The 18,061-nt window shown below is 44.3% G+C and overlaps 1 protein-coding gene across 1 annotated transcript in view; it reads left to right on the forward strand.

Annotated features, from left to right (window-relative positions):
• The first annotated feature begins 8,215 nt into the window (after positions 1-8,215).
• LOC146866767 (olfactory receptor 5V1-like) overlaps positions 8,216-18,061 on the forward strand; it is a 53,517-nt gene continuing 43,671 nt past the window's right edge. The window contains exon 1 of the mRNA XM_085614512.1: positions 8,216-8,309. The gene's annotated coding sequence lies outside the window, so the exon portion shown is untranslated. The remainder of the gene's footprint in view (positions 8,310-18,061) is intronic.

The following is an 18,061-nucleotide window of genomic DNA, read 5'->3' on the forward strand; positions in this document are numbered from 1 at the left end:
GTTACAGCCACTATTTAGCCTTGAGAAAGCCCCTGGTTTGTTTGCCTACAGACATATATTACACTAAAAGATAGTGGTCCTCGTACTCTAATTTATAAACTATTATCTCAAGTCCAAGATTACTTATCTTTCCAAGTTACTTCTTGGAAAAACTGGTAATATGTTTTACAAACAAGGAGGAAGATGAGTCAAATACTGCTGTCAAGAATCATTGGGGGCATTTCGTGTTCACACTAATGCTTCCAGTCTAGTCAATTCTTCCTACTGTTTTAAACAGTTGCATGTTATGTATTTTATAATATCACTATTTTGATCACCTATCTCCAGGAGTTGTCATCCCCACGGGACACCTTGGTCATTGGAAAAGGTGGTTTTAGCTAATGGTAAAAAGACCTTATAATAGAGTTGGCCGTGTCATAAATTTCAAGACTCTGTACAAAAGCATCCTGAATAATAAAATAAATTACCATCTGCGCGCCAGCAGGGGCTCGTGGTGAGAATCAGAATGAAATCCAAGTCAGCTGCTTTCCATCTTAGCTGCACTCTGCCAACTTGAAAATTACAGCTGTGATCACATAACTACATCATTAGTTCCTGTGACAGTAAACATCCACTCGGTTTAAGTGCAGACGTTCACTACACACTACATCATTTACATTACGAATACAGTCACGTTACTCCTTTGAAATACTCACTCCACGCCATTCAGTATCGGAACCATGTTGCAATCAAATCTAAATTGTTCCCTTGTACCAAAGCATTACAGTACAAGGTCGGCTACCATCCAGAATACCAAATGTAAACTGTGCAAGGGACGCATGTAGAGTATGGTTTTTGGAAGTTGGGTGTTTTGAACTGAAGTCTACGCAAATCTGCCTATATGAATGCCAGGGCCTTCAGATATCGCTGTCACACGCAAACAACTTTTAAAGCTATACCACTATGATGTATGTGCACTAAGGCATAGCGAAGGGGAGGTTTTTCACAGGTGTACAGCTTGCTGCGTTCTTCACTAAGGGGTATGTATCATACAGCCCATTCTGTCAACTCCCAAAGCAAGACTATGGATGGCAGTGTTAGGTGCACAGTCGACATCACATGTAGGAGTCCAAGTAATTCTCACTTCATAACTGCACATAAGACTGCATCCTGGGCCCAACCATAAACCCATCCATATACGTCAGAACAGGTTAGGCCTGCACCAGTTCTGTGCGATGCACATACTTGGGGGCATATCAACAACAACCGGCGATAATTATCGCTAAGCGCACTTAGCGCTAGGATAATTATCGCCGGCTAGCGTGGATTTTTATCGCTGAGATAGCGTGCTATTAGCAACGCTTATCTCAAAAGCAATAAAAATCCTCACGCTAAATGCCTAACGTGAAATTATCACTGGAAACCCAGCGATAATCTCACGTTAGCTTGTTGATAGGGACTCACAAACTTAGCCATGATATCCACCTTCCATAGGATATCATGGTAAGTCAGTCCTGAAGCAGGCGTAAGGAAAGTACCGATAACAGGGTTTATCGCTACTTTTCCTGCCGCTATGCTTCATAGCATGGGGTTTGATGATAGGAGAAATGTCGCTTAGCGACATTTCTCCTATCATGTCAGGTCAGGAACGCCCACTTTGCCTCTCATTAGAGATGCAAAGCAGGGCGTTAGGAATCCCCACGCTAAAGTAAGGTTTCACGCGTTAGCGTGAGCTTGCTAATAAGGCGATAAAATTATCGCCGCTTTTCGGCCGAAAACGGCCGCTAAAGCGGCGATAATTTATTATCGCCTCCTTGTAGATATGCCCCTAAGTAAGCACAGCTATTCCGAGAGTTCGCCAGCGATGCAGGCATAAGTAAGGTCTTCAAATATCATGCAGTGGAGGCTTATAGAAATTTGTATTCATCTGAGAATTTTTTTTAAATCAATTGTTCTCCTGCTGAATTTATTTCTGTATTTTCTTCAGGTCACGATGGATGTCACATGCAAGGGTGTACAGCAAAGAATCTTCAAGAAGACTTTACATATCCTTAAACTAGGGCACATTTCTTTTCATTCTCCAACACAGCAGGTAGGATGTTATGTCATGTTACCGTTTTTGTCCAGTGCAGCGGCGTGTTGGCCCACAAGGAGGGTCTCTCATGTGACATTAGGCCATGTGACCCTCTAACCTTACCTTTATTCATAGCACCTGCAGAGCCACAAACTCCCCAAATGGGTTCCTGTTGCCAGTGATCCAGTGGGCTGTTTTGAATTTCTTATATGTGTTGATGTCATTGGCTATGTTTTCTGTTTCTTATCATCTGTGTGCCCACTCTATGTTTGACTGCTAACCTCTTGTTGTGGAATATCATCAAAGTTGTGAGTTCTGGCCTTCTTAAAATGAATGCCGGGACTGGCTTTCTGGCTATCTAGAAAGAACGAAACTGGGCAGTTTTTCTCTATATTAATTGCACATTTAGTTTTCTACCCTTTCTTTTCTTTTACTTTAGCATAATCTTTTGGGGCCCTCATTTTTTTAATTTTCTTTATGTTATTGAGGTTTTATTTTTTGCTTATTTTAGTCTGTTATATTTTGTGGGTCTCAAGTTGGGATTTGAGGCGCTTCTGATTCCCTTACACCACTCCACATCGATCCTACATTTCTCATCTTCTTAAGACTATTGCTGGTGTGGCCATGCCAGTGGCACACCAAGGTCACAACAAAAGCAGGCCCACATGCAGCTTTCCACAAAATGGCAGGCAGAGGTTAGCAGTCCCTGCCATTTAGAGCTCCACCTGCAGCTTCCTGACTGTATCGCATGCAGAGGAGCTCCCTTGATTTATCTTCACTACTGACAGACCACAGAATTAGTCAGGTACGCAGTCCTTACTATTCCACATTTCCTGCTCATTCATCATCTCCCAGACCTGTTTTAGCTAATGACAACAGCAGTCTTCTGCCTACCATAATGCCTGCTTCTCAAAACACACCTTCAGATATGCGCTAATAATGATCAACAAATTTGCCGAATCTTTGTAAAGAAATTTGACTGGTAGACTCTAATACACTTAGAGCGCCACTACTGTTCTGCCATCCCCATAATATCTCCTAACATGGCCATCTGAGTCAGATGGGTGGCAGAATTACCATGAGAATCACCATCTTAATCAAGGAAGGGCTTGCTATACCCTTTCTTCACTCCATACTGGTTAGCCTTGCTGAAATCTTTATGGTTGCAATTGCTATTGTACCAAATATTCTATTGCATTTTGGATAGTGATTTGCTCACTATGTTCTACTCTAGAGAGTATGACTATGAACATAGGGAACTTGTTGTTCCTTCTGCTTTTCAAGCTTTACACCGCTGTTCTTTGGAAACGTTAATGGAAAGCAATACTCAACCTGAAGTCATGATGCTTATTGATGTATCTTCACAGTAGTGTGCAGCCATATTCATCTGGTGGTCCACATCCTAGCCTAATTCCTTCCACTTTTGGTAGTGCATCAGTAGCTCCATGGGTTCCATATCCCTTGACCAATTATCTTGTTATAAATTTACACTTCAGTTTAATTTGTCTAACACAATACTACTTCTTCTCTCCGTAAGGTATGATTATCTCCTTCTGCCGACATTTCTCCTGTTGGCTTTACACAGATGATCTCACAATGATCAAAGAATCCTATGAAAAGGCAAATATATTTGACATTTCCAAAGTAATAAAGCTGTGTAAATCCTATCATATCATACTTAAAACCTATAACCTAACCATGAAGAACACTCAATATTACAGCAGTTGTAATCAGATTGCAATAGATTCCAATCCAAAGTCTTTAATATTCTTAAGAATTTACTATCCTACACTGTTGTTGTGATACCATTGTTCTCATTCTGACATCTACATTTCCCCTCTGGTCTCCATAATGGTCCAAGTAAACTGAAAACATGTCATAGAGGTCTCCATCTTTAAAAAAAAAAGCTAATGTCATCCATCTGAAACTTCTAATCATCAACCTACTTGCCTCATTCCTTTTCCTTCCAAAGTTCTTAAAAGTGCTGTCCAGGTACAACTCTTCTCCATCAGGTTATTGATCCTTTGCAGGTGGCTTCTCATCCAGCTCATAGTACATAATACGTTCTCGGTACTGCATTGAGCAATCTCCCTATCACTATGGATACAGGCAGTAGTGCAGCCTTTATCCTTCTAGACAGAATTGTATATGTCAGTTGAGACTTCACTACACCATATCTCTATGAAGAGAGTTATGGTGGGGATTAAATAGTGCCTTAGCCTAGCATACATATCGTTGGCGCATCATGTGGGTGACCTGGAGGATCTTTGTCTAATGAGGAAAGATAGGGAGAATTCTTAGAAAATCAACATAGGTCTCAAGAAGTTGAAAGTACCACACTAAGGATGGGGACTAATATTAAGGAAGGTAAGCCCTGTAGAACAAAGAGCTGGGGTTTAGGGACGTGCGGCCTAGTGCCTTCCCATCCAAAGCGGTCTAAACAGTTACTTCAGTTTCATTCGAAAGAGATACACATTCAAATCTTGTCCTAGTTCATTCCTTCACTTATTATATCTCCTTGCTTATCAGAACTTCACAACATTCCATAGTTTTCTCCCTTTTTCAGAAATCTTTTTTATTATAAAAAAAAGTCCATAAGCAATAAGGTCTTGTCACTGAGGATTTAGTTGCTGATACCACTGTGGGGGCAATTTATAAGAATATGGACAATTTATCAATTGTGACATTATAACTTTGATGATTTACAATACAGTTCTATTCTTGATTCTATAAGCCCTGCAGAATAGGGCACTTCCCTTGAAATACATATGGCTGTGCTTATGGACTTAATTTGAATAAAAAAAATCCTGAAAAGAGAAAACTATAGAGTGTTGTGAGTGTAGGATAAGCAAGGAGATATGATAAGTGAAGGAATGATCAAGGACAAGATTAGCAGGTGCACGTCCTTCTGATGAAATAAGTCTCTCCTGATTACTAGCAAAGTTCTGAGAAACATTGTGAAAGGAGGAAAGACATAAACTAGAATTAAGTCCCACCATTGCAGAAATGTCTTCACTGCTTCCTTCTGCTTCTGGATCCTGTCTCCAGCTGAAGCAGCATAGAACTCTGCAATTCAAACAAGAAGCAACTACATCTACTTGAACTGGACCCCAAAGGTGGAGAATGTTGTTGAAAACATTTTGATGTAGTGACCAATCACTATTATCCTGAAGAAATCTGGAACCCAAACCTGCTACTGAGATGGATTTCCCTGAAGCAGGATTCATCTGTTCAGACAATAATGCCAGAACTCCTTTGCTAGGTATGCTAGGCTCATGGATCGGGCTCCTAGTTTATGTAATGGACAGCATAGATATTGTCTATTTGGAGGAGCGATTTACCTGAGATAGAGTAAAATAATGGCAAAGGAGCCTGCAAGATTCTCTTAGCACATAATATTGAGTCTGTTATAGAGAACATTTTCCTTTATGAAAACTTCTAAACACCTTGCCCCCAGCCTATCCTGCTGGCCTCTGACTCTCACTCTGGGGACAGCCATAAATCGATTTTCCATTTCAGTAATGAAGAAAAACACGGAAGATTGTATGGATGGGGAAAAAAGGGTCACCCTCCCGGGTAATCTTCAAATGGAAAACCTCTTTTTTCATTAACCTGACAATCCTTTGCAAGAAAAAAACAGCTGACTTTATGGAATCTATTGTGAAACCCAGAACTTGCATTGTTTGAGATATAAGCAAGACTGATTTCTTCTAGTTTATTACAGAATCGATCACTGGTGAAGAAAAACCTCCTACTGAATTTGAATGTGTAACAACTGCTTGGAATGGGACATTATTTGTATGTTGTTAAAGTGTATAACTTGTCTGACACTGTGTAATTTCAGTAATGCAACCTCTGGCTTTAAGAGCTTGGTGAAAGACCAGTGGGCTGAGAAGAGGCCGAAAGGCTGCAACTTGAACTGGAATGTCTTGTGTTTCTACAGAAATGTGGGCAGCAGGGCCAGACTGGCCATACCGGACATCAGCCACACCAGGCTGGAAGGGTAGGTGCCAGTTTTGTTACTGCCGATGCTGGCTGCAGGCCGTGCTGCAATGTCGGCCCCCAGTAACAAAATCAGAAAGGCAGCATAACCCACTCACTTTCGTTTCCAGCCTCCCAGAGCCAACCAGTGTTTCATACTTGAACTCAATGCTGTTTTTTAAAAGATACAAAATTTAACACCACCTCTAAGTGTGTGTTTCCACACAGGGCAGTCAATCTGTAGTAGCGAGCAAAAGCGCTACCAATGACGACTGTGCCTGATATAATTAATTTTGTCCTGTGCTGTCCGCCCTTGTATCTTTCCCACACCTCGTCGTCACAGTGCCTCTCCTCCTCAGACCATGGTGGTGCTCATGCTCGTGCAATGAAGACAGCCAGGCCTAAACCATCAGCCAAGACAGGACCCAGCCCCCAGCCCCCATCAGCCAATTACCAGAATCAATCTGCAACCGAGAAGCAGCTAATATCAGAGGTAGGTGCTAACTGGCATGGCCAGGTGTTCTCATATAAATGGGGCTAGCTGGGCTTCTGAAGATGTACCCATGTGAGAACCTATACAGATCTGTGTCTCCCTGTGTACTATTGTGTAATTCTGTGAGCTTTGGCTCATACCTGTGTAGAGCTCAAAATCTCAGTCAGTGTCACTGCTCTCCCCCCGCCCAGCTCCACCATTGAGGGACTGCCCTTTGAGCGTGGAGTATCTGTGCCAGGTAGGTTTTCGAGCCCCTCAGCCACCCACAGGCACCTCATACCTGGTGGTCCAGTGGAAGAGCACACTGCTCTTCTGCTGTTACGCTCTCTTCTGTGCCCCTTTTCTCTTTTTGCTCTTTCCCTTTCTGCTCTTTCTCTTTGTGGCTCTCCCTATTTCTCTTTTGCCCCCTATTTCTATTTTGGTGTTTTTCTCTTTTCTTGCTCCGTTTCTCCCTCTCTTCCCACCGCTGCTGCCCCCGTGCCCCCTCCGGGATGTCTTTACCGCTCACGCATCACAGCTGACCGCCCACTGACCGACGCCTACTTAATGGTGTCTGCTGCGCGGCAAGAGGAGCAAGACCACTGACCTACTTGTTGGAGTCACTGCTCTCCCCCGGGCAGCTCCAGCATTGAGTAACTGTCCTCTGAGCCTGGTGCTTCTGTGCCAGGTAGGTGTTCGAGGCCCTCCTTCACCTGCAGGCACCTGCCTGCGCCTCATCCCTGGTGGTCCAGTGGAAGCGCATTCTGTGCTCTCTGTGACCTTTTTTCTCTTTTTGCTCTTTCTCATTTTTGCTCTCCTTTTTAGGTCAAGCATTCGAGACCTTTTGCAACTTCTCTTGTGGGCTTAAAGCCATCCCCCTACTTTTGATTTATTTGTTTAAGTGTCCTTTAAAAATCCTTGCTTGCTTGTGGTCTGTCCTGCCTCTTTGTTCCTCCTTTTTACCTTCTGTTCCTTCCAGGCAGCATGGACTAAGTAATGGCTCATTCCGCTATGGTCTTTATGTGTTATCTGGGGGACTATTTTTTTCTTTGTTTCCTGGTCTGTTACTGTTTGCCTGTGTTCAGTTTCAACACCATAGCAGCTTACATGTAAATATAGCCTTCCTCTCTCCCACCTTCTCTAAATTTGACAGTTGTGTTAGTACTACCTCCTCTGCTGTGCGTCCCACTCAGTTGATTGTATTTATTTAGCTTATTTTGCATTTTTCATGTCCACCGACACTTGGGCTTCTTTAGTTATGGTGTTTGTTTTGTTTTGGGCTTTCTTTTAAAAGGGATTGGGCTTGTTGAAATCGTGTCTCCTACTCCCCTTGTGATTGGTGCTCTTGTCCCATTCCTCACCCCTCTAGCCATTTTAGAAGAGCTGCAGCCTCCTAGGAGCCACCATTATAGTAGTGCTTTTACTTAAAAATGCTTGTTTCCTGGGTCGCTGTTTTATTTTCCATAGACTGTGCACCAAAAAAAGATCATCGCTCTGTACACCATTTGCTTATAATGTTCTATAAGGTAACTTTAAAGTGAAAGCATGAACTGCTGCTTCTTCTTTTAAATGAGTGTATCCAGCCTGCTGTTTGTTTTTTTAAAATGGCGCACATCTGACAACGGAAACTCAGCTCGGCTTGGGAGTTGCAACTATTTCTAATTCTATCTGTGAAGCTGCTATCCGAGACAGTGGTGGGGGCTAAGAAAGAGCTCTCCATGTTGAGCGAATTGTGCAAGAAAAGGGAGGAGCCTTGAAGGGAACCGAAAGGCAGCTGCTGCACGAAGTTTCATGGGATGCCAGGTTTCAGCCTGCTTCAATTTCTTTTCTCCGTGTTCTTTTTTACTGCTTTCCCTGCTATTGCCATGCCTAGGTTCAGCATCTCTTCTTGCACCTGCTTTTTTTAATAGTACCAGCGAGCGGAACACTGGTTCCCTGCAGCACTTCTGTACATGGTGTCCCTTTCTTGCCACCTACAAGTGGCTGCATGTGGTGCTCGACACTCCTGCCAGCCCAGGCTTTTTAGCCAACACCACTGTCCACATTAGGGTGTCTGAGCCCATGCAAGCCGTGTTAGAGGAAAACGTTACACGTCCTCGTTACTTCCCTTTCCACCCATCCTACAGTCTCTGCAACCCCTCTTCTGCCCCATTAGCTCCCCGCCCACCTATTGTACGGTCTCCTAACCTCCCAACCACAACCTGCCCGGAAAGGAAATTAAAACTTTCACAGACACGTTACTGGGGCGACTAAAGAGAAACTTTAGAATTTTCCATGTTTATAATCATTTCATCTTATATGAAACACACGTTCAAAAAGTCTTCCATGGCAGATTTGAACCAGCTACATAAGAGTCACTGCTTCTCTCCTACAGCCCTCCGCTTTACCAACTGAGCTACTGTATGTACTGGAGGTGGTCCTCTGACTCTCATTATTCATCTCATTCCAGCACAGGTTCTTTGACAGTTTGGAAGTATTTCCCCTCGGACATGCACAAAGTGTTCACTGAGAGCTACAGAGAGAAGTGTTCGGCTGTTTTTAGGCGCTATAAATACCAGCACTTACTGCAGCATAATTTAAACCTGGTTAAGGTCCACAACAAAATCGGGTAGACAGACTTATGCAACTGAAAAACTCACGATCTCGTCCATTTAGAAGAGCCACATTTGTAAATGAAACTAAATTATCCCATTAAGAAATTGTGATATCCCTGAACCATTGACTACCAGGGGTGAAGTCAGGACTGCTGGCTAGTGATCCCACTGAAATATTCTTGTTGACAGGTAGTGTAAAGGAGCTGCCAGCTAAACTTTGAAGTATGTCCTTTAAAAAGACAGTCAATAAACAATCTTTTGCAATGCAATAAGTCTTGCATTTGCAAGAGTTTGAGCTATTGGCATTGTAAATGACAATGCCTTTTAGTTATGTGTTTTAAAAACCGGCAAGCGGTGTGTAAACATGCATTTTGTACTTATAGTCCTTGCTTATGATAAGCATGGCTGGTAGTAAAAGAGGCGCAGTTACTGCCAGCTTTACTTCTAGTAAGCAACTACTATAAGCACAGAGTGCATATTTACAGTCGGCTTGCAGGTTTTTAAACCAATTAAATAAAAGACATTGTCAAGTCAAGTCACGATAACTTTATTTGGTTCAAATTAACATACATACAAAATGCTTAAAATTATCATGTCCAGTTTATACAATAGTGTGACTCATGACTCTATAACTCTATATTTTAAAAATGTAAAAGAGATTTGTTTTTAAACTGCTTAAAAAACACACTTTTCTTTTTACAATTCATACCGTTTCCTTATTGAAAATGCAATTCTAATGTAATTAAGTACAGCACTGCAAATAGCAACAGTAGACAAAGAGCGTAAAAAATTAAAACCCTCCTGATAGATACAAGGGCGAATTTCTCTTAGAATTGGGGTAAGATACCGTGCCCTAGGCTCTTTGTAAAGTGTGCAAAACAGCATAAAGTGCAAGGTGCTTTGTTGTGCAAGTTTATTGCAAAGACAGGGAATAAGGTTCTCGCACCATTCCGCCTTTTTTGGAAAGGCCACAAGTGCAATGTGCAAAGACGAAATATGGTCATGAGAAAATGAAACTGTGACTTAATAGTAAAAGACAAATATAATTGCTGTTGTAAAGGGGATCGATCTAAATGGTGTTGCAAACCTGATTGCCGTTGACACATGTGCAACTCAGCAAGGTAAGCTTCTTTAATAATCGTTTTAATGTTTGTGTGGATGCTAGCAGGGTTATGGTAACAGTGCAAATAGCTCAAACACACACAAATGCTCCTTTTTTCACGCGCTCCCCGCTGCTGCTGCCCCAATCGCCCCTCCCCCTCCAGTGTGTCCTCTCCGCTCCCAACCCCCAGCTGAATGCCCTCCCCCGACCCCTACTTAATTGCAGCCGCTGCACAGCAAGAGGAGCACGACCACTGACCTACCTGGTCAGTGCCACTGCTCTCTCCCGCACAGCTCCACCATTGAGGGACTGCCCTCTGAGCCTAGAGCTTCCATGCCAGGTAGGTGTTTGAGGCCTTTCTCCACCCGCAGACTCCTGTCTGCGCCTCATCCCTGGTGATCCAGTGGACGTACACTCTGTTAGTCTGCTGTTCTGCTCTGTTCTGCACCCTCTTTGCTCTCTTTGCTCTTTCCCTTTCTGCTCTGTTGTTGTTTTGCTCTTGTTTTGTCTCTTTCTGCCCCTCTTTCTATTTTGATCCTTTTTGCTCCTTTTCTCCCATGCTCCCCACTAATGCTGCCCCCGTGGCCCCTCTAGCATGTCCTTCCCACTTCCGCTCCCAGCTGACTGCCCTCCCCGACCCCTACATAATTGCAGCCGCATGCAGCACATGCCAAAGGCAAGTCCGTCAGCGCCTATCCGCGCCCATCTGTGGCCCAACGATGATGAGTGCCAGGGACCCTGGTCCCCCAACCCCACCTCCGTTCCAACCTCAGCACCCTCTACACTCTCAATCCCGGACACAGCAACAACTGCCAGCTCTCGATGCAGGGCAACTACCAAGGCCCGATCTCCTGCCAACACTGCCTGCTGCACATTCACCCACCTCTGGACCCCAGCAGTATCCTCCGGCCCACCAGATGCCACCTCACACAAAACACTGAACTGCATCTTCCTCAATGTGGCATCTCTGCAAAGACATGCTATAGAAATCTGGGACCTCCTCAACATTCACACGCCAGATGTCACCTTCCTCACATTTACCTAGTCCAATGCCAACTCTGGACCCGACATCGCAATCGCCATCCCCGACAGACACAAGATCCTGAAAAAAGACCACCCCACCCACCCAGGAGGAGGCATCGCCATCATCCACAGAAGCTCCCTCCGCATGAGATGCACCAACCTGCACGACGACTCACCCCCCATGGAACATCTCCACTTCGAGATCAAGACCAACCCTAAAACTACTCTCTGCGGAACCCTCGTCTACAAACCACCTGGCCCCTATGCTCTTTCACCGACATCATCGCCGACATCATTGCATCCAACACCCTCACCTCCACAGACTACATACTACTCGGAGACCTAAACTTCTACCTGATAAGCACGATGACCCCAACACCACCCCCATACTAAAGAACCGTACCAAGATAGGACTGAAGTAACTTGTCGCCACCCCCACACACACAGCAGGACACACACTCAATCCCGTCTTTGCAGAAGGAAACAGCATCTCCTAGAGCTACACCACGGAACTGCTCTGGATGCACCACCACTGTATTCACTTCTCACAACCATGTGCTCCGCCTCCCCTGCAGAAGCTGGAACAAAGTCACCGAAGAACATCTCACCTCTGCCCTGACCAGCACTCCACCTCCAAAGACGTCAGATGCCAACACTGTGGTAAGCAACCTCCACTGATGGATCACCAACTGCACCGACACACTCGGCCTCCTCCAAAGCTACAGGACAACACAACAAGAAAGCAAGCTGGGTCACCACAGCACTCCAAGAATCCAAGCACTCCTGCCATTGACTTGAAAAGCCATGGAGAAACAGCAAAATCCCTGAAACACGCACCATCTACAGAACAGCCACCACAGCACAGCACCAATTCATCAAATCCACAAAGAAGAACGTCCTCCAAGACAGAATCCTCTCCAATGCCCACAACTCAGAGGAACACTTCTCCATCATACAGGAATTTGCAAATCCCAGCAGCAAAACAACCGATGTCCAATCCTCCCAAGACCTCCGCAACAGACTCAGATCCTTCTTTCACCTCAAGATTTAGACGCTTTACGACAACTTCGACAACCAAGACCTCTGCACCGCCTCAACTCCCACACCCAGCGACACCACCCAACAGACCCTACTCACCTGTACCCACTCATGACAGAAGACACCTTAAAGACCATGTAGAGCATCCACTCCGGAGCAGCCTCAGACCTCTACCTGCCCCACATCTTCCACAGGGCCGCCACAGCCATCGCACCCGAGCTACGTCAGACGATCAACTGCTCCCGCGAGACCACCACATTCAATGAAGACTGGTAGCACGCCAAAGTCAACCACCTCCTGAAGGATTCCTCCTCAGCCCCGACAGACCTCAAGAACTTCGGGCCCATCTCTCTGCTTCTATTTGCAGACAAGGTCATCGAAAAGGCCGTCAACACCAAGCTAGCAAACTTATCAATGTCAAAAACGCCCTAGAAAGCTCCCAATCCGGAAACCCCAGCAACAACAGCACCAAGACAGCCCTTCTCGCTGCCATTGACGACATCCGCGCCCTCCTTGACCAGGGTCAAACGGCAGCCCTCATCCTCCTGGACCTACCAGCAGCCTTCAATAACGTTTCCCACCGCACACTAGCAACCAGACTCCACAACACCAGCATCCGAGGTGAGGCCCTAGTCTGGATACGCTCATTCCTCACAGGCAGAACACAGAGAGTCAGACACCCACCCTACCTCTCAGAACCGACGGAGACCAGATGCGAAGTACCCCAAGGATCCTCCCCCAGCCCCACCCTCTTCAACATCTACATGGCCTCCCTCACAACCATCATCAGAAACCACGGGCTGAGCCTCGTCTCTTAGGCCAATTACACCCAGCTTATCCTTTTCCTCACCAAGGAACCCAACATCATCAGGTACAACTTCCAAGAAGGGATGAAAGCTGTTGCAACCTGGATGAAGAACAGCTGCCTGAAACTCAACTCAGAGAAAACAGAAGTCCACATCCTCGGCTCCACCCACTCAGTTTGGGACAACACCTGGTGGGACAACACCTGGTGGCCCTCCACCCTCGGAAACCCACCAACCCCGACAGACCATGCACGTAACCTCGGCATCATACTGGACTCATCGCTTACTATGAATTTCCAGAACAACGCTGTTTCTTTGGCCTCCTTCAATACCCTCCACAAACTCCCAAAAACATTCAAATGGATCCCCTCCAAATCCAGAAAAATGGTCACACGCACCCTCAACACCTGCAGACTGCACTACGGCAATGCTCTCTATGCCGGAATCAACAAAAAACTTCTACCACAGCCAGACAAATCCTCAACAACCCCCAGCACAACCACATCACCCAACTCCTCTGCGATCTCCACTGGCTCCTCGTTGAAATAAGAATAACATTCAAGCTGCTCACACATGTCTACAAGGCCCTCCACAACATTAGACCAGAATACCTCAACAACCGTTTCTCCTTCCACGCCCCCAGAGAAACCTCTAATCAGCCGACCTCTCCCTGGCCCCTGGCCAGCGCTTCTACAGGACCAAAGCGGGTGGAAAGTCCTTCTCCTACCTTGCAGTCAAGACCTGGAACAACCTCCACCTCTGGCAAAGCCCTTTACTGCTCCAGTTCGGAAAAGACCTCAAGACCTGGCTCTTCAGATGACCCCAACGGAGCCTCACCCCCCCCCCACCTCCATCACCTTGAGAGCCTAACGCTTTGCAAACCCCTGATTGATTGATTATAATTATTCTAAAGTAGCCCAGGCTAGACTCTGGGTTGCTGGATAACAATTGTAGAAGTGATGCAGCCAGGCTAGGAACACTGGCGAATTCTGGCTGTATGTATCCACCATCATGGAGGGCCAGAAAGGACCAGACCCAGGTGTGGCGAGTGAGTGCTTGGAGGTGGGCTTTGTGGCTTGAATGGGCACACACCTGCAGGGCACAGTGCCCTGGACATGGCTCTTCCCAAAGCTGTTGACCAGTATGCCTAGGGAATCTACAGGATGGTGAATGGTACCCTTTCTGAGGTCCCTGCAGTGTATAGGGGTGATTGGGCATGGGGTGGTGCTGGCTTCTAGTGCAGGGGTGACATTAGAGTTTGGGTAATGGGAGCAGCCAGGGGGTGATCCCTATGACCAGATATCTGTCTGCGAAAGAGACACAGCATGGTAGCTTTTTCATGGTGCACCCCCTTTAATAAACACCAGGATGCTCCCGATGTGACAGCTCCCCTAACCTGATCAGTTGTTATACTGGGTAAGCTTCCTGTTAGCTCTAGGGGTGCCCCTTGGCATTTTTTAACTAGTGCCCAATCTGTGCTGCCAGTGATTGATTATGTGGTGTTTTTCACGTCCCATCCAGGGTGGACAGGACTTTGTGCTGAGGGTGTGACTCCATCCAGACTCACCTGGGCCACTGTATATCAGCTCTGCCCTGGTTTGCTTGATGCCAATATGGGCCCACGATCGAACCAGTGAAAGGCATGGGTTGTGAGATCTTCAGGTGTGAAACACCCACAGCACTGACAGGGTGTGTATGGTCCAGTGAGGACATGGCACGCAGTCTCTTTTTTCAAAGTGCAAATGTTACCGCACCTCATCCTTGGGTAGGAAAAATGGGTTTAAAAAGTGCAAAATTCACACAGCCCTTATAAAGCCTGCTACACACTGTGCATGAAAACGCTGAGTAGGAAACACCAAAGACCGCTTACTAAACGAAACTGCATGTTCTGCCGTTCATTGCAGTGTGCCACATGCTCCTCTGTTCAATGCCCAATGCATGCAGCCTCCTTTATTCAGTGCCTGTTTTGCACACTCTTTTCAGTTTCCTTTATCTTATCTCAGTGTATTCTTTTATAGATTGACCCATCTACTCCCAGTTCTCTTCACACCTCAGTTTTCAGCCCATGTCCTCAGGAATATGCCGATGTGTGCAGCCTTTTTTACTCAGTGCCCCTTGAACCGAATGTACCTAAAGTCTCTTCATAAGGTGCCCATTGGGTTTTATTTTTTATGTTCTCTGTAAGAATGTCTAGGTATTATGGGAACCCTGGTGCACTGTAAGGTCATCATTTACTAGGCTTAAAAGCTAATACAAATGAACCTTTGTTAGTGTGTTGTGGAATGCGCCATTTTTGCTATTTTTCCCAAAATCTTAATTTGGGAGACCCCCCAAACTCCACTTGTCAGTCACGCTCGCTACGCACTGTGTGGGGGCTGGTCTGACAAAATTGCCAGAGCTGCATTGGGTTCCCTGTCCGGCCCTGGTTGAAAGTGTCTGTTACATTGATGAATGGGTACAGTTAGATAAGCATCCTTTAGATCTATCTTTAACAACCAATCACCAGTCTGTAAGGAATACCTCAAGCAATGAATCCCTTCTTTTTAAAATTTCTGTAGGGTACAGAATTGTTCATTAGTTCTAGGATTATGACTGGATGATAATCCTCATTCATTTTTTTCAAACTAAAAAGAGGGTGCCAACATATTTTTGGGATTGAAGAAGAACTTTCTGAACTGCCTCTTGCAAAACAACCTTGAATATCCAGTTTTATCAAATCTTTTGAAACATTGAAAACCATTGGATGGGGGTGTCGTTAATAGAAATGGGTGGCAATAGCATTCCACCTTGTACCCTTGAATTGCTTGGAAAATGCATAGGTATGACACAATTAGCTTCCAGTTGTGGAGCAAGAGGGTGAGTCTGCTACCCAACCTTCTCAGGATGAAAGGTTTAAATTGATCTGAATTAGCTTTATTGGCACATGGTGGTCTTTTGCCATGTTGAAATCTTTCTTCGTAATTGACCTACTATTTGAGGGGAAATACTGTATTGTGGATTTTTGTAATTTGGTCTTGTGTTAAGTCTAGATAAAGATTACTTATTTTTCTAAACTGGTGTGGTGTCCATTTGTAGTGTTTTCACTGCATTACTGTATGTGTTCACAAATGCTTTACACACTGCCTCTGAGATAAGCTTGTCTACTCGTGTCAAGCTACCAAGGGGGTGTGCAGGGGTTGTTTTAGGAGTGTATCCTCCGTTCCCTGACTAGAAGCAAGAGTCCTTATTTGGACAAAGGTGCAAACCATTGCCAACTAGAGACCCCTATTTCTAACATTGGTGGTCAGCGGTGAGGATTCGGACTTGCATTTGTAACTCATATACAGTGATTGGTGTACACTACTAGTGAGTGCAGACCATAACGCGACAACATACATTTTGGTAGAATTCTTTCCTTGGGACTTCTATTTTTGCTAAAAATTGCCAATCCTTGTTACTGCAATACCCTCCCTTAGAAGATAATGGAGGTAGGAACTTAAAATTAAACTACATAGGAAATAATGTTAAATTAAAATAAATATTCATAAAAGTAAAACAAATAAGAAATGTAAATGAATAGTAAAAAATATATCAAGATAGTTGTAAAATATTTAACAAAATATTTTGAATGTAAAAAATAATGTAATGATACATTTTATTAAATAGAATATTTTTAATTTATTTTAAAAAGATGCAAAATGTGCTATTTAAAATGAATCTAATTTATTTTTGCATTGTTTCTAATTTAAATTGAGTTAATACATATTTTTATAATTAAATGATAAATATGTACTATTTTTAAATATTTGTTAACATCTATTTATATTAATTGGCTGTATGTAGTTCTGGACTTACTGCTTATATGCAAGTTACTGCAAAAGTGTATGTTCCTACAAAAGTGCAATTTGTGACTAACGAAAAGTGGTAAACCGACTCAAGAGTATAACCTTACTCAAAAGTTGTTACCTTTATGAATCAGACTCTCCATGTCTTAATGTTGAAATAAAGTCTTTAAAAAAGGTAAAAAACAGTTCTATTAATGCGCCTTTTTGCTCTTAACAAGTTTCTCTATGACTTATCCTGTTTATATTGTCTGCAAGCCCTGGTAAGTCGCTTTTGGTTGTTACACATTCCTTGGTACAACAGGACTTTCCAAATGTATTCTCGTTGCATTTGGGTTCTCAACTTTATGTGGTAGCTTTTGTGCAGTACGTGTTACTAATATATCATTTTGAAATCATAGCAATCTGTTGTCTCCCTGTCTAAAAGGTTTTATAGAAAAGGAGAATGGTGACTTCCACCTGAAGCTCCGAGGGGGAACATCCACCTGTGGGAGTGAGTGGGGTGGTAGGGTGTGGAGCCGTCAGAGAAGGCCGGGTTTGAATGGTGTGAGAGAAGGTGGCAAGGAGGCACTCTTTCTTACCGTCATCACAAAATCTGCCAGGACCTGCTTGGAGTCTCGGGCAAGGTTGCAAAGAACTGAAATGTTTGTAGTGAAGTCAGGTTCCTGCAGTGGTCTACTTTGCACTGGGTGCCACACTGGAGAGCTGCCATCAGACTCTAAATGCAAGGAAAGGTCACCAGAAAATGGTGTTCAGCACTAACTTCAAATGACTATAGGATAGATATGAGCCAGTACATACAGAAGACAATTGCTGAAAGATAGAGCCCAGTACTTTACTACAGATTTTGATTCCCTGGGAACTTTATGCCAGTCTTCAATTTTCCAAGGGCCACTCTTGCCCTGAATTACTCTGCCTTGTTCCAAGGGACTAGACCCTCACAAAGGGTGCTATTGCGCTAGATTCTCAGACTAATAATGATGGTATGATGAGCAACCACTGATCAGTCCCTTTAATTTAACACACTGCTTTCTGTCAGTTCTTTTTCAGACGTATGGATGATTCTTAGCTTTCTTCTGTAAGTACTTAAACCTGCTGTCACTGGTCAAACGTACCATCAGAAGCCAGTAAGAAAATGACTCTTCAGAAAAGCGTTAACTAGGAAATATTG

This window comes from Triturus cristatus, chromosome 1_2 (genome assembly GCF_964204655.1).
Source record: "Triturus cristatus chromosome 1_2, aTriCri1.1, whole genome shotgun sequence".
Lineage (NCBI taxonomy): Eukaryota > Metazoa > Chordata > Amphibia > Caudata > Salamandridae > Triturus > Triturus cristatus.